Source organism: Tursiops truncatus, chromosome 6 (genome assembly GCF_011762595.2).
Source record: "Tursiops truncatus isolate mTurTru1 chromosome 6, mTurTru1.mat.Y, whole genome shotgun sequence".
In the NCBI taxonomy this organism is placed as follows: domain Eukaryota; kingdom Metazoa; phylum Chordata; class Mammalia; order Artiodactyla; family Delphinidae; genus Tursiops; species Tursiops truncatus.
The window spans coordinates 54,684,678-54,710,484 of record NC_047039.1 but is presented as its reverse complement, the minus strand read 5'-3'; the positions used below and the strand labels follow the sequence as shown (position 1 = coordinate 54,710,484).

General features: G+C 36.2%; 1 long non-coding RNA gene across 1 annotated transcript in view; it reads right to left on the bottom strand.

Moving 5' to 3' along the window:
• LOC141278879 (uncharacterized) overlaps positions 1-25,807 on the bottom strand; it is an 89,166-nt gene that overhangs the window by 30,941 nt on the left and 32,418 nt on the right. The window contains exon 2 of the long non-coding RNA XR_012332276.1: positions 23,066-23,116. This is a non-coding gene — a long non-coding RNA (uncharacterized lncRNA). The remainder of the gene's footprint in view (positions 1-23,065; positions 23,117-25,807) is intronic.

Here is a 25,807-nt window from a genome sequence, read left to right as displayed (position 1 = left end):
TATAATAAAGTTATTGAATTAAAAACTTCTTATTTAGAAAAAAAAAAAAAAAGGGACGGAAAGAACCTTAGGACAAATGTTGGAAGCAAAGCTATACAGACAAAATCTTACACAGAAGCATACACATACACCCTCACTAAAAGAGGTAAATGGGGAAAAATCCTAAATCTTGCTGTCAGAGACCACCTCCTCAATTTGGGATGATTCGTTGTCTAAAGTAGGGAAGGAAGGACGGAAAGAAAGAAAGAAAGAACGAAGGTAAAGTGTAATAAGGTTATTAAAATTAATTATTAAGAAAAAAATTAAAAAAAAAACATGGACGGATAGAACCCTAGGACAAATGGTGGAAGCAAGACTATACAGACAAGATCTCACACAGAAGCATACACATACACATTCACAAAAAGAGGAAAGGGGGAAAAATCATAGATCTTGCTCCTAAAGTCCACTTCCTTAATTTGGGATGATTGGTTGTCTATTCAGGTATTCCACAGATGCAGGTACATCAAGTTGATTGTGGAGCTTTAATCCGCTGCTTCTGAGGCTGCTGGGAGAGATTTCCCTTTCTCTTCTTTGTTCTCACAGCTCCCAGGGCTAAGCTTTGGATTTGGCCCTGCCACTGCGTGTAGATCGCTGGAGGGCGTCTGTTTTTTGCTCAGACAGGATGGGGTTAAAAGAGCCGCTGATTGGGGGCTCTGGCGCACTCAGGCCGGCGGGGACGAAGGGGCACAGAGTGCGGGGCGGGCCTGCGGTGGCAAAGGCCGGCGTGACTTTGCACCAGCCTGAGGCGCGCTGTGCGCTCTCCCGGGGATGTTGTCCCTGGATCCCGGGAACCCGGCAGTGGCGGGCTGCACAGGCTCCGCGGAGGAGGGGTGTGGAGAGTGACCTGTGCTCGCACACAGGCCCCTCGGTGGCGGCAGCAGCAGCCTTAACGTCTCCCGCCCGCCTCTGGGGTCCGCGCTTTTAGCCGCGGCTTGCGCCCGTCTCTGGATTCCGCGCTTTCAGCCGCGGCTCGCGCCCGTCTCTGGATTCCGCGCTTTCAGCCGCGGCTCGCGCCCGTCTCTGGGGTCCGCGCTTTCAGCCGCGGCTCGCGCCCGTCTCTGGGGTTCGCGCTTTTAGCCGCGGCTCGCGCCCGTCTCTGGAGTTCCTTTAAGCAGCGTTCTTAAACCCCTCTCCTCACGCCCCAGAAAACAAAGAGGGAAGGAAAAGTCTCCTGCCTCTTCTGCAGGTGCAGGCTTTTCCCCGGACTCCCTCCCGGCTAGCTGTGGTGCACTAACCCCTTCAGGCTATGTTCAAGCCGCCAACCCCAGTCCTCTCCCTGCGCTCCGGCCTCAGCTCGCAGCCCCGCCCGCCCCGGCGGGTGAGCAGACAAGCCTCTCGGGCTGGTGAGTGCCGGTCGGCACCGATCCTCTGTGCGGGAATCTCCCCGCTTTGCCCTCCGCACCCGTTGCTGTGTACTCCTCCGCAGCTTCGAAGCTCCCCCCTCCGCCTCCCGCAGTCTCCGCCCGCAAAGGGGCTTCCTAGAGTGTGGAAACTTTTCCTCCTTCACAGCTCCCTCCCACTGGTGCAGGTGCCGTCCCTATTCTTTTGTCTCTGTTTTTTCTTTTGCCCTACCCAGGTACGTGGGGAGTTTCTTGCCTTTTGGGAGGTCTGAGGTCTTCTGCCAGCCTTCAGTAGGTGTTCTGTAGGAGTTGTTCCACGTGTAGTTGTATTTCTGGTGTATCTGTGGGGAGGAAGGTGATCTCCGCGTCTTACTCTTCCGCCATCTTCCGCCTTCCATACATTCATTTCTTGATGGATACTTAGCTTGCTTCCATTTCTTGGCAATTGTAAATAGTAATGCTATTTACAGTTGTAAATTAGTGTATGTATCTTTTCAAATTAATGTTTTCATTTTCTTTGGATATATACCCAGGAGTGGAATTGCTGGATCATGTAATAGTTCTATATTTTATTTTTTGAGGAAACTCCATGGACCTAGGGGGTTCTGGGGCTGGTTTCCGCTTACTGATGGGCAGAGCTACTACCTAAGATATCTGTCTGCAGGGCCCTCAGGGTCCTTGGCACTGGTCCTGTGCACTGGTGTGTGGGGTCAGGTCCTGGACCCTCTGGTGTGCAGGGCTGTGTTCCACAGCAGCTGTGGGCTCAGGGGGTCTTAAAGCAGCTTGCCTGCTGGTGGGTGGGGCTCTGTCCTTGCCTGGCTACTTGCTTGGCTGGGCCTGATGCATCCCAGTACTGGTGCAGGCAGGCTGCTGGGCAGGTCTGTTCCAGTCCTGGTGCTAATCAGCTAGAGGGAGGAGTTTAAGCTCTTTAAAACATGTTTACAGGCCAAAGGCAAAAATGACCTATAAAACTAAGAAATGTATTTAAAGGTAATTAAACTATTAGGGGTGAAAGAGGATACATTTGGGATAAATGGTCCCAGTCCCACATTTGTCATTGACATTTGTACAGACATTCATATGCACAGTAACAGTTTTATAAGATTAGGGCAGGTTTCTGCACTCAAGGAATACTTCCACACTATTTGGCATAAGGCTGAGCTTCTAGGAAGATGAGATAGACAGGATAACCTCCAGATTTCCATTCTGCCCTCTGTTTCTAAAATTGTCTAGTTTCCTAGAAACTTACGTTTCATTGATCAGTAATTCACATATAAAATTGCCTCAGGAACAGTTAAATATATTTCCCTGAAGAAAGGCTAATTTTGTTAACTGCATTTCTCAATTATATTTCCTTTTTGAAATTCAGTTAGGAAGTCAATCCACAGGCTGGAGTAAAGGGGGTACTTCCAAAATCAATAATAATGTATATTGTACATGTTGAATTGTCTTATTAGGGTTTCCTTACAATAAAGTTGAGCCATCTGTAGCTATATTTTTTCTTTCCCATTAAAATTTTTTTTAATTGAAGTATAGTTTATTTACAATGTTTTGTTAGTTTCAGGTGTATGGCAGAGTGATTCCGTTTTATATATATATATATGTTCTTTTTCAGGTTATTTCCCATCATAATTACAAGATATTGAATATAGTTGCCTGTGTTTTACAGTAGGTCCTTGTTTCTTCCCCATTTTAATCCCCAAAAATCATTTCTGTTCAGACCTTGAAAGTCAATAGCACCAATTTATTCACCCTGACGTTAGAAATGTGAATGTAATGGTTATTAATTTTCAACTGAAAATCTATAATCCGCTACTCAAATCAACATTTTAGATAAAACTTTTTCCCCAAATAGAAACTTCAATATTCTTGGATTGGCCAAAAAGTCCATTTGGTTAGTGAATACGTTGTTCAATAAAGTTCTTCATGAAAATGAAAAATGTGTCTTTTATTTTTACTTAAAACTGAACAAACTTTTGGGCTAACCCAGTACATTCTACTTAGGTTAATGGACAGCAGCTCACGTATTATTTAACCAGAGAGTAAACTCAAAGGATAACAGTAGTATTGGGGATTAAAAGCAAATTCAGTATAGGTCTGAACAAGACCTGAAAAATATCTTTGTATTCATTTTTAGGAAAAAATGAAACAAATGCAATCAATGTTAATTACATTATACTAATCAAGTATTAATTAAATTAATCTTTGCTCAGAAATTTCTGATTTAGCTTGCTCTCATTCTTCTTTTGTTTTCTGAATATTGGGCCAACACACATTTTGGTCAATTTGTAGAGCTATACAATGCCTGTATTTACATACATCATATATGAATTATTAGGGGGAATTATTATTATTCCCCCTCAGTTATACCCCTACTTCACCTTCCTGGAAGACCTTTGTATCTCATTTTTGAAACTAAAGTGTTCTAATGTAGTGATAACTTTCAGACAATACAAAATAAACAAGTAATTAAAAGTAACAAAAATATACAAATGAGGGGGCTAAGAAGAATTCCATCAACATTAGATGATTCTCTTTTCCATTCATGACATTAGCAAAAGTCAGGTATTTTTCAGGACACACACTTTCTTGACTAACATTGTGTACCAGGAGAGCACCATAAACCATTAGACTGGTAGATCCTAAGACATCCATTTGAATTATAATATCTTGTCCATATGGACTCACACAAGTAATAATCGTGAATTTTTCCTTTTTAAAACCCAAAGTGAATATTTCAAAATAATCCTTCCACCACACCTAGAAATGTGTTAAATCCACCAGTGTTTGAAGTAGGAAAGTACACTGATCAAATTTTATATACATATTGTGGTAAGATACTTAATATGAAATCTACCCTTGTAAAAAATTTGTAGGTGTATAAGACTGTATTGTTAACTACAAACAATATGCTGTACAAAAGATCCCTAGAACTTAATCTTGTGTTACTGAAACCTTACACATGTTGAGTAGCAACTCACCATCCCTCCCTTTGCCTCTGTAGCCCATGGCAATTACCATACCATGCTCTGCTTCCATGTGTTTGACTATTTTATAAATCTCATGTAGGTGATATTACGTTGTATTTTTTCCTTCTGTGACTTCTTATTTCACTTAATATATTGTCCATCCATGTTGTCACACATGGGAGGATTTCCCTTTTTTTTTTTTAAGCTGAATAATATTCCATTCTATGTATATATCACATTTTCTCTATCCGTTCATTCGTTGATGGACACTGCATCTTGGCTATTGTGAATAATGCTGCAATGAACATGAAGATGCAAATATCTCTCGAGGATATTCAATTCTGATGTCAATTCTTTTGGATAAAAACACAGAAGTCAGATTGCTGAATCATGTAGTAGTTCGTTTTAAAAAAATTGAGGAAATTTCATACTGTTTTTCATAGACGCTGCAGAGTTTTGCATTCCTGTGAACAGTGTACAAGGGTTCCAATTTTTCCACATCCTCACCAACACTCATCATTTAAAAAAATAATAGTCATAGTAACAATGGTGAAGTAATATTTCATTGTGGTTTTGATTTTCATTTTTGTGATTATTAGTGATGTTGAGCATCTTTTCATATTTTTTTGGCCATTTGTATGTCTTCTTTGGAGAAATTCTATTCAGGACCTTTGCCTATCTTTATTGGGTTATTACTATTATTATTATTATTGCTATAAAGTTAAAGGAGCTCCCGATATATTTTAGATATTAACCTCTTATCAGATACATGATATGTAAATATTTTCTCTCACTACATAGGTTACCTTTTTACTCTGTTGTTTCCTTTGCTATGCAGAAGCTTTTTAGTTTGATGTAATGCCACTTGTTTGTTTTTGCTTTTGTTGCCTGTGCTTTTGGTGTGATATCCATGAAATCATTGCCAAGACAAATGTCATGAACCTTTTCTCCTATGTTTTGTCCTAGGAATGTTATAATATCAGGTATTATGTTCAAGTCTCTAATCCATTTTCAGTTGATCTGTTGGTATAGTGTAAGATAATGGTCCGATTTCATGTAGATATCCAGTTTTCCATAAACCATGTGTTGAAGGGACTATTCTTTCCTCATTGTGCATTCTATGTATCCTTGTCAAAGAACAGTTGATCATATATGCATGAGATTTTTTGGGCCCTCTTTTCTGGTCCATTGATCTAAATGTCTGTCTTTATTCTAGCACATACTGTTTTATAATGTGGCATAGTAATATGTCCTGAAACCAGGAAATGTGATGCCTGTAGCTTTGTTCTTCTCTCTCAAGATTATTTGACTACTTGGGATCTTTTTGTTCCATGTGAGTTTTAGGATTTTTTTTTTCTATTTCTATAAAAAAAATGTCGTTGGGATTTTGATAAAAATTACATTGAATCCATGATTGATTTGGGTAGTATGGACATTTTAGCAATATTAAGTATTCCAATTTATGAATGCAGAGTGGCTTTCCATTTATTTGACTCTAATTTTATTAATCAATGTTTTGTAGTATTCAGTGTACAAATGCTTCACCTTAATTAAGTTTATTCCTTTGTATATTATTTTTGATGTTATTGTAAATTACATTGTTTTCTTAATTTCTTTTTCAGAAAGCTCACTGTTAATTTATAGAAATGAAACTAATTTTTGTATTATTTTTACTTAATGCAACTTTAATGAATTTCTTTATTAGTTCTGAGAATTTTTTCTAGTGTCTTCAGGGTTTTCTATATCATGCCATTGCAAACAGAGACAACTTCACTTTTTCCTGTCCAACCTGAATGCCTTTTATTACTTTTTCTTGCCTAATTTCTTTGATTAGGAATTCTAGTTGAATAAAAGTGCTGAGAGTGGACATCTTTGCCTTGTTCTTGAGCTTTTCCTGAAAAGCTTTTAGTTTTGCACCATTGAGTATGTTATTAGCTGTGGGCTTTTAATATACATGTCCTTTATTATGTTGGCGTAAAATCCTTCTATAAAAAGTTTCTTCTTTCTGTTAACATGGTTTATCATTTTAATTGATTTTTGTATGTTTAAATCATCTTCAACTCCCAGGGATAAATCCCTCTAGGTCATAGTATATGATCCTTTTATTTATTTATTTATTTTTATTTATTTATTTTTGTACGTATTTAACTTTAGGAGATTTTATTTAACTAATTTACATATTTCATGGTTTATAGTAGAAACAGAAGTGGTCAGTTTGTATAGGAACTTAAATAAACAGTTACATTTCTAAGTGGGTAAACAGAACTCTACTTGATTCAATTATTCAGGCAGGAAGTTGGTCTAACAAATGTGTCAAATACCTAACAGCCAAGGTCAGACTTTCAAAGAAGTGACATTTAAAGTAAATGTTTACATAATAGTTACACCCTAAGACCTTGAGTAAGGACAACTTTTTCTGTTTGCTTGGCACAAATTCTAGAATATTGAATATGTCCCTCTCTAAATTCTTTCAGCTAATTGATACCATCATTTAGAGATTTGTTCTTTTCATTTCAGACTTTATTCTCTGTTTAGATGAAAATATCTTGGAAAGTATATCAGATTTTATTTGTCATTTAAATCTCAATGAGAGAAGCTCATAAGCTTCTGAAACAGCTGAAAACTTTCTTATAGAGAGAAAAATAGCAACATCAAGAAGATTCTGGGAGGACAATAAATATCATGCTATCTATAAAATTAAAAATGCATTTTATCCTTTGACTCAGCAATCCCTCTTTTGGAACATTATTAAGGGAGAAAAGCAAGGTGCATAGCAATGCATTTATTTATTTATTTATTAAAAAATATATTTTATTTTATTTTTTTAACATCTTTATTGGAGTATAATTGCTTTACATTGTTGTGTTAGTTGCTGCTGTATAACAAAGTGAATCAGCTATACGTATACATATATCCCCATATCCCCTCCCTCTTGCATCTCCCTCCCACCCTCCTTATCCCACCTCTCCAGGTGGTCACAAAGCACCAAGCTCATCTCCCTGTGCTATGCGGTTGCTTCCCACTAGCTATCTATTTTACATTTGGTAGTATATATAAGTCCATGCCACTCTTTCACTTTGTCCCAGCTTACCCTTCCCCATCCCTGTGTCCTCAAGTACATTCTCTATGTCTGCGTCTTTATTCCTGTCCTTCCCCTAGGTTCTTCAGAACCTTTTTGTTTTTTTTTTTAGATTCCATATATATGTGTTAGCATATGGTATTTGTTTTTCTCTTTCTGACTTAGTTCACTCTGTATTACAGACTCTAGGTCCATCCACCTCACTACAAATAACTCAATTTCATTTCTTTTTATGGCTGAGTAATATTCCATTGTATATATGTGCCACATCTTCTTTATCCATTCATCTATCAATGGACACATAGGTTTCTTCCATGTCCTGGCTATTGTAAATAGTGCTGCAATGAACATTGTGGTACATGACTCTTTTTGAATTATGCTTTTCTCAGGATATATGCCCAGTAGTGGGATTGCTGGGTTGTATAGTAATTCTATTTTTAGTTTTTCAAGGAATCTCCATACTGTTACTTTTGTTGCCTGTGCTTTTTTTTTTCCTCCATGGGAGAAGCTGGGGGCTGGGTTTCTTCTTGCCTGTTTGCTTTGTGCTGAGCTGGGGTGTGTAGTATGGCATGTGTTAGTTTGCCAGTTCAAACAACAGTTTTTGTTCTCAATAGTCCCCAATATTTAGAGTATCCCAAGTCTCATCAGAGCTTCAAAACAGGTGAGACAGAAGTCAGTGGCTCAGGAAGCCCCCAGCATAATCATAATGTTGAATCTATGGTCTAGCCCTTTCCTTCACTCCCTGGGAAGAATTTGGAAACTGGGAGTTTCCTTTCAATAGCATGGTGCTGTACTCTGGTACAGGACTCATGATGAAATATTCCTACCAGCTTTGATGTGGCTGGTTCTGTGCTCACCCAGCATTCAGGAGCCTCTCAGTCAGTTTCTGGATTTCTCCCAAGGGGAACTGTTCTGTGCATTGTCACTAAATAGGTGTGTCCATAAGGGGAAGGAGATTTCAGGTTTCCTATTTGCCATCTTGCTGATGTCCCAAATTATATTTTATGTCTTAGATATTTTAAAGATCCAAGCATCATATAGACACACACAAATTAAGATAATTAAGATAATTGAAGAAGAGTTTAATAAACTGTTTTATTTACAAAAGCATAGGTGAGTGAAAGTGTGAGGAATGGTGCTAAACCACAGGGTTACAAAGAAGGAGCTGTAGCTCCCTATAGAGCAGAAGGAATGAAGGGAAGACATGGTTATCAGAACCTGAAAAAAGAGCAGAGTAGAGAAGGATAGAGAGTGCAGTAGGCTAAGTAATGACCTCCCACCAGAAGATATCCACCTCCTAAATACTGGAACCTGTGGATGTTACCTTGCATGACAAACAAACAAACCAAACAACCCCCTCAAACCGCCCCCCCCAAAAAAAAACCAATTTTACATATGTGATTAAGTTAAAGGCCTTGAAACAGGGAGAATATCCTGGATGATAACATGGGACCTAAGTGTTATTACCTGTATTATTATAAGAGGGAGGCAAAGGGAGATTTGACCCAGACAGAAGAGGATAAAGTGATGTGATTACAAAAGCAGCAATTAGAGTTATACAATGACAAGCCAAAGAAGGCTGGCTTCACTTTTTCCTGTCCAACCTGAATGCCTTTTATTACTTTTTCTTGCCTAATTTCTTTGATTAGGAATTCTAGTTGAATAAAAGTGCTGAGAGTGGACATCTGGAAGAGGTTAAAAATGGATTCTCCAATAGAGCTTCTGGAGGAAGTGTGGCTCTGTCAACCCTTTAATTTTAGCCCAGTGATGCTGATTTCAGACTTCTGACCTCTAAAACTGTGAGGGAATATGTTTCTGTAATTTTAAGCTCCCAAATTTATGGTAATTTGTTATGTCAGCTACAGGAAACTAATAGAGTAAGAAGGGAAAATAGAGGATAAAAAGCATAAAGCCGTCAATAGGGTGGAAACATAATTGACTTTGGAACCAGAAAGATTTGCTTTGAATTTCAGATTCCAAACATATTATTTCTGTAACTTAGTTGTTAGCAAGATAGTGATAATTTTCAGTTAAGCAGTGTTTCTTACAGTCTACAATATGCTGTGTACCTTGTTTCAAGGTATTTCTGGCACTTTGGTTATTACTAAATAGTAGCCTCTATCATGCAAGATAATTAATCAAAGGCAAAGTAGAAGAGGGGCATAACAATTATGGAAAGGAGAATTGAAATTATGCCATGTGAAGAAGAATTGAAAGAACTCAGACCATGTGTTACTAGAAGCAGTGAGTAGAAGCAACAAAAACATAGCAGAAACAATATATCCAAAGTGATTATGACAAATAAGAGGGAATATTCTATGAAAGTATTCATGGCATTCAGGAATATATTCAGAAAGTATGCAGGCATTCCGAATGTAAAAACTAACGGAAACAGAAATAAGTCCACCTGAATGTTGAAACATAGGGGTTTAAAAGATTTTAAAATCCCCTAATGTAGGTGAGAATTAGTTCCTGATCGTATTGTAAGACTGTGGTTAAAATGTGTGTGATTGCAAAGGGCAAGAAACTGGAGGTGAACTGCTGTGCAGCTTTGGTGGCTTTATCAGTCTGGAAAGTAAGTGTGAGGGGGTTGCATTATTACATATATTATATACCTATCTCAATATTCTTCTTGACACCATAGGTATTCTTTATTTAATGTATAGACTCTTCCCCCAACTCCTACCAGCCTACTGTGGTTTTAAACTTTAGTCCATTTCACAATCATTTCTGTTTCTTTTTTTCTGAAAACTATAGGCAAAATCACAAAAACCTTGCATTTAAATAATGGATATGTTTTACTTTAAACTAAAATAAAGAAATTATATATCTGATGGAGAGAAGATCTTAGCCTTAGTCTCAGTGGATTCCCTGTTCTCTTACTGCTACTCAATCCTTTGGAGCAATGATCAGACATGGAGGATGTGCCAATAGAAGGGAAAAGCCTGACTGATTTCCAGCTGATAGGGCTCATTGCTTTGTTAAATTTTATAACCTTTATAGAAACAGAAGATTCCAACAAAAATAACCGAGGCCATCGACTAACTAACCATGCTACAACCGATTCCCTGAAATTTACAAAGTGACAAGGGGTGACAAAATAAGCTGTTGATTGAACTTCAGGGAGCAAGATATGTCTAGGCCAAAATGCTGTAACCTCAGCCTTGACTGAAATCATCAGCAGCCTAGAGAGTTACGATTAAAATTATTTAAGAGCCGAATATCTAAGAGACCAATAACCTCATTCTTACAGAAATATCTTCTTAAATTCTTTGGTTGAAAATCTAGGGTTATTCTTATGGTCACCAAAACATACTTACAAGACAGTAAAGAAAGAGGACGGAGAGAACAGAATGAGTGGACCATAATAAGAATTCAAAATTATCTTTCCAAATTTTTATAGTATATGTGTATGACTTGATTATTTAAAACCCACTGTGTAAACTACTATGGTCTTCCTATATAGCTTTCTCCTTTTAATCCCAGAATCTAGAAGAGTGCTACTAAACTGTATCATTAATTATATTTAATACATTTTATAAATTTATTTCATATTTATACTTTTATTATATCAATGTTTTAATTATATTTTAGATTTAATTTACAGTATAAAAGGAGAATACTTATTACAAATGAAAGAATGAAAATAATCTAAATAAAATATATTTCACTGATTATAAAATATTTTGATATGTCTCTTCCCATGAAGATTACCTATGATTCATTTATTCATTCAATAAGTTAATACCTCTCAATAGAAATCAATCAAAGCTCTTTATATAGTTCCTTTAATATGTCCTTCAGTTTCCTCCCTTCAGTTATCTCCTCCTAGACATTCACATATCTCCATTCTCTTACCTCCTACAAGTTTCTTAAATATCACCTTTTCTGTGAGACATTTTCTTTACTTTCTCCAAAAGTTCAGTTCTTCCATCTTGACAATCCCTATTCCAAATCCCTGGTTTCTTTTTACTCCTTGATGCTTGTCACTTTGTAATATACTATATATTTTATTTAATTTTTGTGTGTATTAGCCATTTCCAAAGCTAAAATGTAACTTTATGCGATCACAAATTTTTGTATGCATTTTTCAGTCTCTGGCACCTGAATGAGTGTTAGGCAAAGAATAAGTAGTTAAGTAAATGTTTGTGAACATGTGAAAGTATTAGACGGCCTAAGAAGATAATATAGCTAGAAATATAATAAAGTGTGACTTTGAAGAAAAACAAAGATGTAAGGATTGTGTAAAAAAGAATAAAAAGAGACACAGATGCTAGAGATGTGGGTTGAAAACTCAGAGGACTTTTTTGCTAAGGAAGCCAAAAGAAGAGATTATTTTAAGAAGATAGTGGTCAATATTGTCAAGAGGTAAAGGTGGTCAAGAAACAGAATTAATGAAATGCTGTGTGTAGCTTTGTAGCACATGGATAGCACTGATAAATTCAATGAGAGCTACTGCAAAAGTGGGTGTAAAACCTAATTGAATTAGGCTTGTGAATAAATGAGAGCCAAAGAAATAGACACTGTGATTCAACCACCCTTTCAAGAATGTTTGAATGCAAATGGAGGAAAGAAATGTAGCTTCAGAAGACATGCAGCTTGAGTGTGGGATTTATTTTATATAAATGAGACAGATGTGAAAATACTTAAAAGACAAAGGGAAGACTTAATTTGGTAGCTGAGGTATATCTAAGAGAGAAAAAATATCAGTAGTACAAACTCTGAGATGTGAAAGTTGATGGTCTCACAGATTCTGCTGATTGCTTATCCCGTATGGACTCTCTACACAGCAAGAATCTCAATTTTTTCAGAATGATGATGTTACCAGTTAAAAATCCTCATCTTCTTTGATTTCATTACTGTTAGGTATGATCTTGTGATCCATTTAACTGAAGACGTGTAGAGGGAAGTCGTCATTTAAGATTTTAGTAATCCTTACTAAAAGATCAAGGCATGTCTTCCCCCTGGAAAAGATCCTTTGGAATAAGGAGATTAATAATCCAATAGGCGGAATAAGTGATAATCACCCATGTGGACATTGAATGCATCCAAGATAAAAACGTAGCTTGAGTTGATAGGTGAAAAGTTGGGTTGAAAAAGGAAAAGTCAGATGTGAAGGTTTTGATAAATGAGAGTAATCAAGACATTGACAAATAATTGCTAGGAGAGGGAATTTTGGTATAGCCAGATGGGCATCAAAGGAATGGGCAGGGGCATCAAAGGAATAGAAATTATTTTCAACAAAAGAGTGGAAAATAATGAATTATAAAAGCAATGGGGAGCAAGGGCACCTCTCAAGTATATAAAATATTGGATAATAAATGCTGCCATTTAAGAGAAAAACATTGGAGATGGGAGGTTCAGAAAAGACCTAGTTTCCTCTTAAGGTGTGGAAATGGTCATACTGAATGATATTTCTTCTCGTTTATGCTCTTATCTTTCTCTTATATTAGACAGTCTTTACTATAGACTTAGAATAAAAGAACAAAACCAGAGTATTGTATCTTTGTAATTTTGACTTACTTCATTTTCATTTAAATTACACTAAAACAATGTAACATTCATTTTGTGATTTTTAACTTACATTCTCTCTATTGCTTGTGGTATCATTTCATCTTACCTTTTCTACCTATAGCCTTAATGGTTTCGTTTATCAATATAATTATTCTGCCTCTCACTTGTAATCTTCCACTGTGACTTTCCCTCCACTGCTTTTTATTCCTACCTATTTCTACCGATAATTTCACTGTTTCTTTTTGATCCAAATGGAAACATTTTCTTTTTCTTTCTTGGGGCTCTTAGGGACTCACTTTGTCAGAAAAAAATTGACTCACCTCAGTTCCCCAAGCTGTTAATGTTAACGAGAATCCACTGTAGAAACATAATTTTAGCTGGCACTTCCGTATTCCTGTTTAGTTTCTTTTCTTTATAAATTTAAAGATTCAATTTTATTTGTTATATTAAAAAAAATGAATTTTTTGTTTGTTTGTTTGTTTTGTTTTGTTTTGCGGTACACGGGCCTCTCACTGTTGTGGCCTCTCCCATTGCGGAGCACAGGCTCCGGACGCTCAGGCTCAGCGGCCATGACTCGGGCCCAGCCGCTCCGCAGCGTGTCGGATTGTCCCAGACTGGGGCACGAACCCATGTCCCCTGCATCGGCAGGCGGACTCTCGACCACTGCGCCACCAGGGAAGCCCCCTAAGCATGAATTTTTAATTTAGTGAGTCTATCTTGCCAGGAACTACTATGTATAGTCAGTGGGTGTATTTCAGCAAGTATTTATTAAGAACTAAACATGTGAAAGTTTTTGGGCTTGGTACTAAAGAAAAAATGTGAATGAAACATAGTAAATCTCTTTTAAACCTACATTATCTTGGATAAAAAGCACATGTGTATGTAATAAATCATAGCCTAAGAGAGACAGTGATTGATGGCATAAGAAAAATAAAAATAGACCCTTAAATTTGCACAGAGAGGTATAGAATTATTTGTGATGAGATGGTCTGTTAGGTAATGAATTGGGTATGCAAAAAAGATAAATTTGGTGTGATAAAGGAGGAGGAGAAGGATGAAGAGGAGAAGGAGAGAAAGAAGGAGGAAGAGCAGTAGAAAGATGGCATGGGAAAGGAAGAGGGGGTAAGAACTCAAAATAGAGAAAGGAGAGATATGGCTATACTAGAACGAGTGAAGAAAATCAGCAAATTTATAGTCATGAGAGAATGACACTTTCAAGCAATAGGAAGTAGCTGTGGCTGGACCACAAGGTGTATAGAATAAAAACAATTTTGGAGATCAACTGAGAAATATATTAAATGTCCTGTTATGGCATTTGACAGATTTCAGTATGGTTGTCTTAGGTTTGCCAAAATCTAGCAAGCTACTGTTAAAAACACAATATATAAAGAAAATTCTAGATATAGCTTGCTACCCTTTAGGCTTAGTTTCTGCATCTCTATTTAATCATTGGATAGTGGTTTTTTTGTTTTTGTTTTTTTGCGGTACGCGGGCCTCTCACTGCTGCGGCCTCTCTGGTTGCAGAGCACAGGCTCCGGATGCGCAGGCTCAGTGGCCATGGCCCATGGGCCCAGCCGCTCCGTGGCATGTGGGATCTTCCCGGGCCGGGGCATGAACCCGTGTCCCCCGAATCGGCAGGCAGACTCTCAACCACTGTGCCACCAGGGAAGCCCTGGACAGTGGTTTTATTTTTGAAATACATTCAAGTATTGTGATTTGAGAGAACATCACTCTAGCATGCAAATTAGAAATAAATAGCAAATAGTATGATTCATATCTATTTCTCTCATTCTCTAAAAAAGCAAATAATTATAGACATGGTTATTCCATTTAATGTTTAAAAGGTTATTGCTTTTATTACTAGATGAACAGAGATGAATTTAATGCATTCAGTTAGAAAACACTCATTATTCAACCAGTTAGTGCTGTTGCTATCATATTAGGTATGTTAATTTATACAATTAACCTTATGTAATTGGTTTAAAGACCTTGTCTAACAGGGCAGTACATTAGTTCACTGATAGAATAACTGAAGAATTCTCAAACTGAAGTAATTTTGTATAAAGCTCATTATTATTACAGTAAATACTTTCCTTTTGGTTTTCTTTTTTATCTTTACCAACATTTAAAGTTATTACTTAAAGGAAATAAATCCTAAAAACGTAATACAAAAGTATTTCTCAGAATTTCCAAAAGAAATTTAATTCCTGTCTAGTTAGGTATATAGTTCATATTATTCAAGAAGAGCAAATAATAGAAAATCATTATTCAAGGTAAAAACTCGTTTATTTCAGTCTTCTCAATTAGAGTCAAAAATTCAATCAATAAGCTTTCAGGAAAAGAAAGACCATAAGTACAACAGTAAAGCAGTATATATTTGCATATTAAAATTAAGGCACCATATGCAATTTTTGTGCTTCATTGCCCAACGCATGCTGATGGAGAGAAAAGGAGGTAGTGAAAGGCATTAACTGGGTAATAAGTTATGGAAATACTGGCCTGGTGACAGACTACTAGATCAATCAACTCAGCACAATAAGAGCATTGTGTTCTAAAATAAGCCAAGGTGATAAACATAGGCAAACCAAAATATAATTTATGATTTCGTTAACAAATTTCTATCAGATCATCCCATAAGTATTTGAGACTCTATACATACGCAGAATGGAAAACATTATCTCCTTTTCAAAAAAAACCTCAGTCGTTTCTACTGTACCACTTCCTTTCATAAGAGCTGCTGTTCAGGGAGAATTTTAGCTTGGAAACTTTGGAGACATAGTCAGATTTTCACTCTGGCTCATTCCTTATATTTGACTTGTTATCAATTTGCATGTTATGTTATATTATGCTGTGTTATGTTATGTTACGATGTTTGTTCTATTCTGTCCTGTCCTATCCCATTCTATCTTACTTTATTCTATTTCAAGTGTATGCTTTAAACTGTCATCTCTTCTTTCTCACTTCCTTGGCTCTATTTCTAATGTGCTTTAAAATTTAACTGCAAATTATAATATGGCTTAAAACTATATTTGTGTCCAGCCTACCCTTATATCTGCTTTCTGAAATATTTCTTAATACAAACTTAATTATTTTACTCTTTTGCTCAAAATGAGTAAAAGTTTTTACTCTTCTTAGAAAAAAATAATTATTTGTAGGGCTTTCAAACCTTCTGCCAAGACACCAAGCTACCTTCCTGGATTCACCTTTTTCAATAAGCTCATTCAGACCCCTCCAACCATAATGTATCATTACACTGAAACCATGTATATCATTTCCTACCTCTTGAAAATGCCAACTTCTGTCTTAACCTCATTTTTTGCTTTTGTGTTTTATTTGTCTAAGTTGTTTCATTATTCTTTCTTTATGAATATCCAATGTCTTTGATGAAGAATTGGTTTCTGTAGCAGATGTTGCTCATGTCTCCCAAAATACATGCATGCTTTCTGAGTTTTTTTGCACATATAGCTTACTTGCTAGAAACTACCTTTCCCAGCTTCCTTTGAAGATTTGTGTTGCCACGTGACTAAGTTCTAGCTAAGAGGATGTGTGAATAGAAAGTACACAGTTTTCTAGCTAAGAGGATGTGAATAGAAAGTACACAGTTTATGTCACGTCTTTAAAAGAAAACTCTTTGCTCTCTATATCCTCTTCCCACTTCCAATAGTGAAAAATCTAGATGTTATGGTGATAAGCCAGTTTTAACCATGTTGATTAAGTCAACTTTCTTGGTGATGGCAGAAGAGCAAGATAGATGGTACCTGAGTCCTATTGTTACTGCTTGTACTGACTTGAGTTTCATTTCGGGGCAATTTGGCTATCATTACAAAGTTATGTGAAAGGAAGAAAATCTATCTTATTTAGGCACTATATATATATATATATATATATATACACACATATATATATATTTTTTTAATCATGAAAAAGTCATTTATTTGACTTTATCTCACATTACAATTCTGCAGAAGAATGCCAGATACTTTGTATTTCCTTCATGCCAGGATTGAATCCTTTAATCATTTCTTAGGCTATGTCTTTCCTAGGCAAGTGTATTTGACACCTATGCGTGGTTTCCTATTAATATGTCTCTGTTCAATTTAAAATGCATTCTTGGCTTGTAAGAAATTCCAAGGATAAGCACACAGCTTATGTGGAAGTTCTAAAAAATGATAAAATGGAGTAGAATGAATCTTGTAGCAAGCAGCTGTACGTATGTCAATACTACCAATTCTTAGTTGCACAGGCTAGCTGAAAAGACCCCTCTAGGACTTCTGTATTTATCTGCACAGGCTTGAACCCTCTGGGCTCGCTCCAAGACCAAAAAGACTTCCCTTGGGCAGTGTCGGGTACATGTGAAGGGAATATTTTTTCTTTTTTGTTTTAAAAGTTATTTTTATTGAGATATAATTGATGTATAACATTGTGTAAGTTTAAGGTGTACAATATGTTGGTTTGATACACGTATATATTACAGTATGATTACCATGATAGCATTAGCTGGCAGCTCTATCAAACTGCATAATTATCAGTTCTTTTTTGTGGTGGAAATTCTTAAGGTCTAGTCTCTCAGCAACTTTGACTTTTTTTTTTCCTCATATTCATTTTATTTTTTTTATTTTTATAATTTTTCACATTTTATTTTATTTTTTAACATCTTTATTGGAGTATAATTGCTGCAATTGTGTGTTAATTTCTGCTTTATAACAAAGTGAATCAACTACACATATACACATATCCCCATATCTCTTCCCTCTTTCGTCTCCCTCCCTCCCACCCTCCCTATACCACCCCTCTAAGGGGTCACAAAGCACCGAGCTGATCTCCGTGTGCTCTGCGGCTGCTTCCCACTAGCTATCGGTTTTACATGTGGTAGTGTATATATGTCCATGCCACTCTCTCACTTTGTTCCAGCTTACCCTTCCCCCTCCCCATGTCCTCAAGTCCATTCTCTAGTAGGTCTGTGTCTTTATTCCCATCCTGCCCCTAGGTTCTTCATGACATTTTTTTTCTTTTTAGATTCTATATATATGTGTTAGCATACGGTATTTATTTGTTTTTCTCTTTCTGACTTACTTCACTCTGAATGACAGACTCTAGGTCCGTCCACCTCACTACAAATAACTCAATTTCATTTCTTTTTATGGCTGAGTAATATTCCATTGTGTATATATGCCACATCTTCTTTATCCATTCATCTGTTGATGGACAATTAGGTTGTTTCCATCTCCGGGCTATTGTAAATAGAGCTGCAATGAACATTGTGGTACATGACTCATTTTGAATTATGGTTTTCTCAGGGTATATGCCAAGTAGTGGGATTGCTGGGTCCTATGGTAGTTCTATTTTTAGTTTTTTAAGGAAACTCCATACTGTTCTCCATAGTGGCTGTATCAGTTTACATTCCCACCAACAGTGCAAGAGGGTTCCCTTTTCTCCACACCCTCTCCAGCATTTATTGTTTGTAGATTTTTTGATGATGGCCATTCTGACTGGTGTGAGATGATATCTCACTGTAGTTTTGATTTACATTTCTCTAATGATTAATGATGTTGAGCATTCTTTCATGTGTTTGTTGGCAATCTGTATATCTTCTTTGGAGAAATGTCTATTTAGGTCTTCTGCCCATTTTTCGATTGGGTTTTTTGTGTTTTTGATATTGAGCTGCATGAGCTGCTTGTAAACTTTGGAGATTAATCATTTGTCAGTTGTTTCATTTGCAAATATTTTCTCCCATTCTGAGGGTTATCTTTTTGTCTTGTTTATGGTTTCCTTTGCTGTGCAGAAGATTTGACCTCTTTGTTATATCATATGAGTGATTCTCAGAGTATTTTTTCTTGCCTTTTTTTTTTTTTGGTGGGTGTATAATGCTGGAACATTCAAGATGCATTATTAAATTTTAAGGGCATGAAATAGAAAACTTTTGCCTTCTTCATCATTGATTTTTGTCACATTTTAATTTTTTCTAATGGAGGTTCTAGGTCTTAGTGTGCAATATTATTCTAGCAGTTATTTATTGTTATTTTGGACAACATATTTTCCAAAAATAAGAATTTTATAGCAACACATTTATTATTTTATAATACCTGTGGGGCAGGAATCTGTATGTGGTTTTCTGGGTTCTGAGACTTAGGAACTCTCACAAGCCTGCAATCAAAGTGTCATCCAAGATGTAGTCATATCAATATTTGACATTGATATGACCTAGGATCCTCTTAATATTTGATATTAATAGGATCCAAGATCCACTCACACTCACTTGGTGGTTGTTGGCAGCATTCAATTCCTTGTAGGCTGATGGATTGGAGGCTTCAGTTACCTGCTGGCTATTTGCCAAGGCTGTCCTCAATTCTTTATAATATGGGCTTCTCCATACCTTACAACATGGTAGCTGCCTTCATCAATTTGAGCAGGTAGGATTGAACAATGGAGGTAAAATAAATGTGAGCAAGGATTTATAACCTAATCTTGGAAAGAGACTCCATCACATTGGAGCATTCTGTTTGTTAGCAGCAAATCATTACATCCAGCCCACACTTGAAGGGAAATGATTATACAAAGGTTGAACTACAAGGAGGTGGACTCACTGAGGGGCATTTCGGAGTCTGCCTAACACAATGATCTTCTGGAGTGTTTCTTGAATCTGAAGATTCCTTTGCCTCATTCCCATGGATTTTGTTTTCTTATATCTTGGGGAAAGTGTAATGGCCACTCCAAGTAATTATGATGAAAAAAGATTCATGTAACTTTGAACATTCTAATTTTAAAATGTTCAAAGTTATTAATTAAATTGTTTAGTAAAAATACAATTAACATACATGAATTTATTTTGATTACATATCACAATTAAGCAGCAGTTATATCCCTATAAAAAATCAGGAGCTATATTTCTCCAGCCCACTTTGGGGGAGTAGATGCCTCAATATCATATTATTACTGGCTACATTTAGTTTTCTGCTCTCCATAAAAATTAAAGACATAGTTTTCAAACAATGCTCTGTTTATCAATCTTAAATTAATCTGTTAATTATTTTTATACATTTTGGATACTGAAAATCCATATTTAAGAAAAACACAAAATCAAATTTTAAAAATGGCACACAGCAAAAAATATACTTTCATAATTTTGTAAATGTATTTTAGATCTTGTTTATCAAACGCAGCTGTGTAAAGACAAAGAAGTTTTCCTATTTTCCTATATTTATAAGTTCCAGAATACAGATATTTAGACAGATAGAAAAAAATACATATATTGATATAGATATAGGTATAGATATACCTATATAGAATATAGATAATGACAACTGGAAAGTTACAAGAATATGTCTATTCATAAACAAAAGCATTCTATTACTTAACCAACCCTAAGATATTTCTGGAGGCCCCCTATTCCTCTCCTGATTTCTTTCTCTTCCCTTCCCTTCCTTTCCCTTTTTTACTCTGCACAGTATTTGGTAATATTATTCACTCCCATTATTGCTACCACTATCTATATATTCATGATTTAAAACTCTATCTATTCAATTCAAAATGTATTCATAAAACAAAACCGTCTATTCAGCTCCCTGAATCTCTATCCAGGTTTGACTGAAGCTTCTGCTTCAACTTTTCCTATCTATTGCTTGTATGAATTTCTTATATATCATGTCCTGAAGGAAAAGTTGCACCTATATGTTCTTGTCTCATCAACATTTAAACATACAGATGTCATCATATCTTGAAAACAAAAAATTAAAAAAGAAACCTTAAATTCTCTATTGATCTTACTACTCCTTGCAATTATCACTTTATTTCTTCCATTTTCTTTATAAACAAACTTCTGGAACAAGCAGTCCCAATACTTTATGTACACGTTCTCAACTTCTACTTACTCTTTAATCTTTCTAATCTAGTTCTCATTCACATCACAGCACTGAAAATTCTCTCCCACAGATTACCAACAGCCTCTGTCTTATTAATTTTCCAAGAGTGTAGGTATTGTTTCTGATCTTTCTTTGCTCTTCCATTAGGACTTAATACTGTTAACCACTGGTTTCTTTTGCATTACTGTTCCCTGCACTTGCTTATTTTTCCTCCGAATTTCTCTTCATGTGCCACACACATCCTCATCCTTCTCTGTTCTGACCTAAGATATTGAAGCTATCATTTCTGCTCATATTTCACTGGTGAGAGCACGATGGTTAGTCACATAACTTCAAAGGAAGTGAGGAAGAGCAAACTCACAATGTGCTCAGGAGAGGAGTCCCTGCAACACTACTCTGCTAATAGAGTCCACTGGACTCTCCCAATGTACTATCAAGTCTAAATCAATTGTAATCTTAAGGTGTTTTTAAGAATCTTCATCTTTCTCTCTACTTATCAACCTCAACTCACCTGGAGACTGACTGACAAAAAGAACTTACTAGTAACAACTTACTAGACTACTGAACGTCAACATGACTGGTCCCCTTCCTTTTCCACGTACCAAATACCTGAAAAACTCACTATGAACAAACAAGCTTCCCATGAATATAGTCCCCTATTTCTAAGCACCAGTTTTGTCCAAAATCTTTTGGCTCCATAAGAGAGACTGCAGTGATTTCCCCTGTCTTGGATGAGCCAAGAGGTGAATCATCAGGAGAGCAGATTCTGTCTGAGTTTATTACAGGAGCATGTTTTCAATTCTCTCAGACACAATACTTCTAAATCTAGGTATTTTCACTAAGGATATATTCCAAACAAAAAATAGATATAAATATGTATGCAAACATATTCATTGTGGCCTGGTGTAGAGTAGACAATCTGCAACCAAACTGAATGTCCAGAAGCTGGAGTATGGCTACATAAATATTCACCTATCAAATTAATAAAATATTTCTAGCTATATAAATGGTCATTGTAAAGACATATGAACATAGATAATTATGTGTGAATTAAAAGAGCTTAAAGAAATAAAGCACTACACTAATTAAAATAGGAAGGTGTACAGTAATTATTTAACTATGGGTACAGTTAATATCTTACAGTTCTGTGTATTTTTATATTAAATCACTATTGTAATTGTTATATTGTATATGATGAGTAAAAATAGAAAGAAAATAAATATTGGATATTAGAAAGATGGATATTGGAGGGACTTTCCTGGTGGTCCAATGGTTAAGACTCTGCACTTCCAATGCAGGGGCAGGGGTTTGATCCCTGGTAGGGGAAATAAGATCCTGCATGTCGTGTGGCATGGCCAAAATAAATAAGTAAATAAATAAAATAAATAAATTACACTTAAAAAGAAAAATGGAGATGAAGCTAAAGTTTTTCCATTGGGAGCTCCTTTCTTGGGATTTTGTATTTGCTTATTAAGACCTCAAAAAGGGCATAAATGATCAAGGAATGGTTTATAAAGGAGCTACCAAAACAAAGATGAGATTTTGCAGTCAGGAAAAATTAGAGGTCATGGTATTAATATTCTCTGATGGAGTCTTCAGATATGGAGCTAAAAAAGGCAAGATGGGATCATAGCAATAATTATTTCCTTCATAGGCCTGATTATTGATTTTATGAATTTGGTGACTCATAACTAGTTAGTAATGAACTGTAAAAGAACATGAGACCACAAGGAGAAAAACACATATTGTGCGGAATATGTACCAATGTTACCCTGCAGAAGGTGCTTGTACAATTTGGTTATTTAAGAAGATAACTTAATGTAAATAATTCTTAATTACATTTGACGGTGTCAAATTCGTAATGGGAAAGGCACAGAGAAAACCCTAAGGTATCATGGAGGTAACTTTTGCATGAAACACCTGCCACTCTTAGGGCTGGTGGGAAAAAGGAAGTGGATTGTGTCATTAAAATTTAAGAGCTTGGAGAAAGGGGCCTGCACAGCTGAAACTCTGAGCTCTGAGGAGTGGGTCTTGGCCAGCTGACACAGGTATTTCTGAGCTTGAAGGGAACCAGAACTTTGAAGATGAGGTGCCCGCCCAAGGTGCTGGTATCTCTGAGGAGGAACAATGATGCTGTGTTTGTGACTTTTGTAAAAAGCTGCAAACTAGATTCAGTCACTGCCATTGTATGTAACTGCTGCTGCTCTGGTGAAGAAACAAGGTTGCTAAAGGAACAGGAGGCAAGCAGAAAACAAGACCTACCTCCTTCTCCCAGCTTCTCAGTCTCTCTCAAGTGTCCATTATTGGCAGATCCTGAAAGGGAACAAAACGGCAGAACAAAAATGTGGTGTGGAAAGTTCTACCTCCAAAATTGTAAAACAAATCACTGAGAGACAGAAGCTTATCAACTGGTATCAACTGGTGACTGCTTATCAAAGGAGTCACCAGAAATCATTGGCCAGAGTATGATACATTGAGTCATTTATGGATTCATTTGTGCATTCAGGTGCCATGAACATTAATACACATTGATTACATGAAAAGCAAATTGCTTGAGTCCTCATACATAATTAGTATAACATATGGTCCCCAGATTCAACTTGATTATTATTTAGTGTTGAGTTTGGTCCTGGGTTCTAAGTTATCGTTTGGATTTATATGAGTTAGCCTGGCATTATTACTAACAGCATCACATTTTACTTTCAGAAGTGTTCCAGTTTGGACAATAAATTACATAGTTACTGAACACATAACTTACACATAAATATACATGTCCAATAGACATTAATTTGTGTTTTACTAGCAACATACATAAGAAATAGTAATCGTAAAATCAAGGGAACACACAACTATGTTGGTATAGATAGTACGAATGATGTGAAAGGAAACGTTCTTAAAGAAGGAAATGTTTGAGCTGGGTGTTAGAAGATTAGTGGAAGTTTACGATGGTCATGAGGCAAATAAGGACACTTGACATAGCAGAGACAGCATGGAACACGTGGGAAATGCATAAAGTTCTAACCAAGACATGGAATGAATTAGCAAGTTTATATGTAGACATAAACAACTAATTAAACGTGTCAATTGCCAACTCTGAATCTACACAAACACTTCAGTTAAGACTAGTACAATGTTGATGATGCTAAGGACATTGCAGATATTATCTCATTTAAAATTGAGAGAAATAAAATCAGGGATGTTTCCAGTTTTTTACTATTACAAATATAGCTTCTGTTAACATTTGTGTACAGATTCTTGCTTGAACATAGATCTTCATTTCTCTGGGAAAAATGCCCAGCAGTATAATTGCTGGGTTGAAGATACATTATTTTTAGTGGAGTATTTTAGCTGTTATGCTTATATGTCTTTATCTTCTTTTTTCAACACTTGAATAACTGCCATAATCTTGGTTTTGCACTTTGCAGGGTATGAAATTGACCAGTGTGCATATGTGCATGCACAAGTGTGTGTGTGTGTGTGTGTGCGTGTGTTTGTGTGTCTGTGTAGTAATGTCACTCAGAGGAAGTGGATAGCTAAAGAAATTACAGTTACAAAAGGAAAGAAAGGGATAAACTTTCCAAAACATGTTTTGGGAATCTTTCCAGATCTAAACACTGGGTGAGTAGATATTAATAGGAAATTTGCTATTGAATAAAATATGTGGAAGGAAAGCACTATACTTTTCTTCAGTAGATTTGAGATATTGCCTATCTTCCCTTGTTTAGGGACATGTTTACTTCTTTTATACCAGTATAAATGAGTACAATGTTTTTTAGACATATTGGAGATACCTGTCTGGGTATGTTTCCAGGGAGAAATACACCTGGGAAGTGAACAATGCTACACATCACTGAGCAGTAACATCTAATTATTACTGGTGGGGAAAGCCATACTGAACGGGTCAGCTTTTAGATAATGCTGCTGTTTCTCGTCAAGCTATCTACTTGTCATTTACGTAGCTACAGATGGATGCCTCTGTTTATCAGGCATTTTCTGAAAGCGTTATTCCTTTGGAGGACAGGGATTAGTATAGGGGTTTGAAAATACATTATCTGAAGAAATGGGCCAGAGGAGTGCTCTAACTTATGACTCTTTTGTAGGAAGCAAAATATGTGATAAACTGAGTCCTGTGTAACAATCTCTTGGAGACCAATAAAAGAAGACATACATAATAACTGAAACTGGCTTCAATCTCAACAACACTTAAACAAACAAAAACATTAAAAGCTCTCATCTGAAGTATGAGAATTTATTCTGTTTATCTGACATTTTATTCCAGTTTTATTCTTTTTAAGAAATTCTTTCATGTAATCTTTCAGTTGAAAGTTGTATTTTAATCTTCCTAGATAAAAGCTGTGCATGATATTAATTAAATATCTGTCAGTCACTCAGGACATCAAAATTATCATTTTTAAGAAAGACAAAACAGTCACTTTCTTAAATTTTTGCTGAGGTTTAATATAAGCATATATAATATATTCCTTTAATGGGTAGATTAAACGAATACAATGATGAAACATTGTGGGAGAATTTATCAGATTACTTGGTAAATAGAAATAATTGTTCTTTACCCTAAAAACTCTTGGTCTAAATAAAACTCATGTACTCATATACTCTTTGTTATAAGAATACTATTTACTTTAGAAGTATACTTCTGGACATGGTGTCACTGGCATATTTAGATATTTTGAAAACTATTTTACCTAGCAATTGCAACTTCAACATAAAATTTTTCTAAAAAGTTGGTATTTTAAAAATCCACTACATTTTTAAGAAATGGTTCAATACAAGTTAAAAACACATCTTAGAAAGAATGTGCTCGACATTTAGTCTTAAAAGAGTTTTTATTCAACTCTCCCTTCCCTGACAATTCTTTTTTTTTTGCGGTACGCGGGCCTCTCACTGTTGTGGCCTCTCCCGTTGCGGAGCACAGGCTCTGGACGCGCAGGCTCAGCGGCCATGGCTCACGGGCCTAGCCGCTCTGTGGCACGTGGGTTCTTCCCG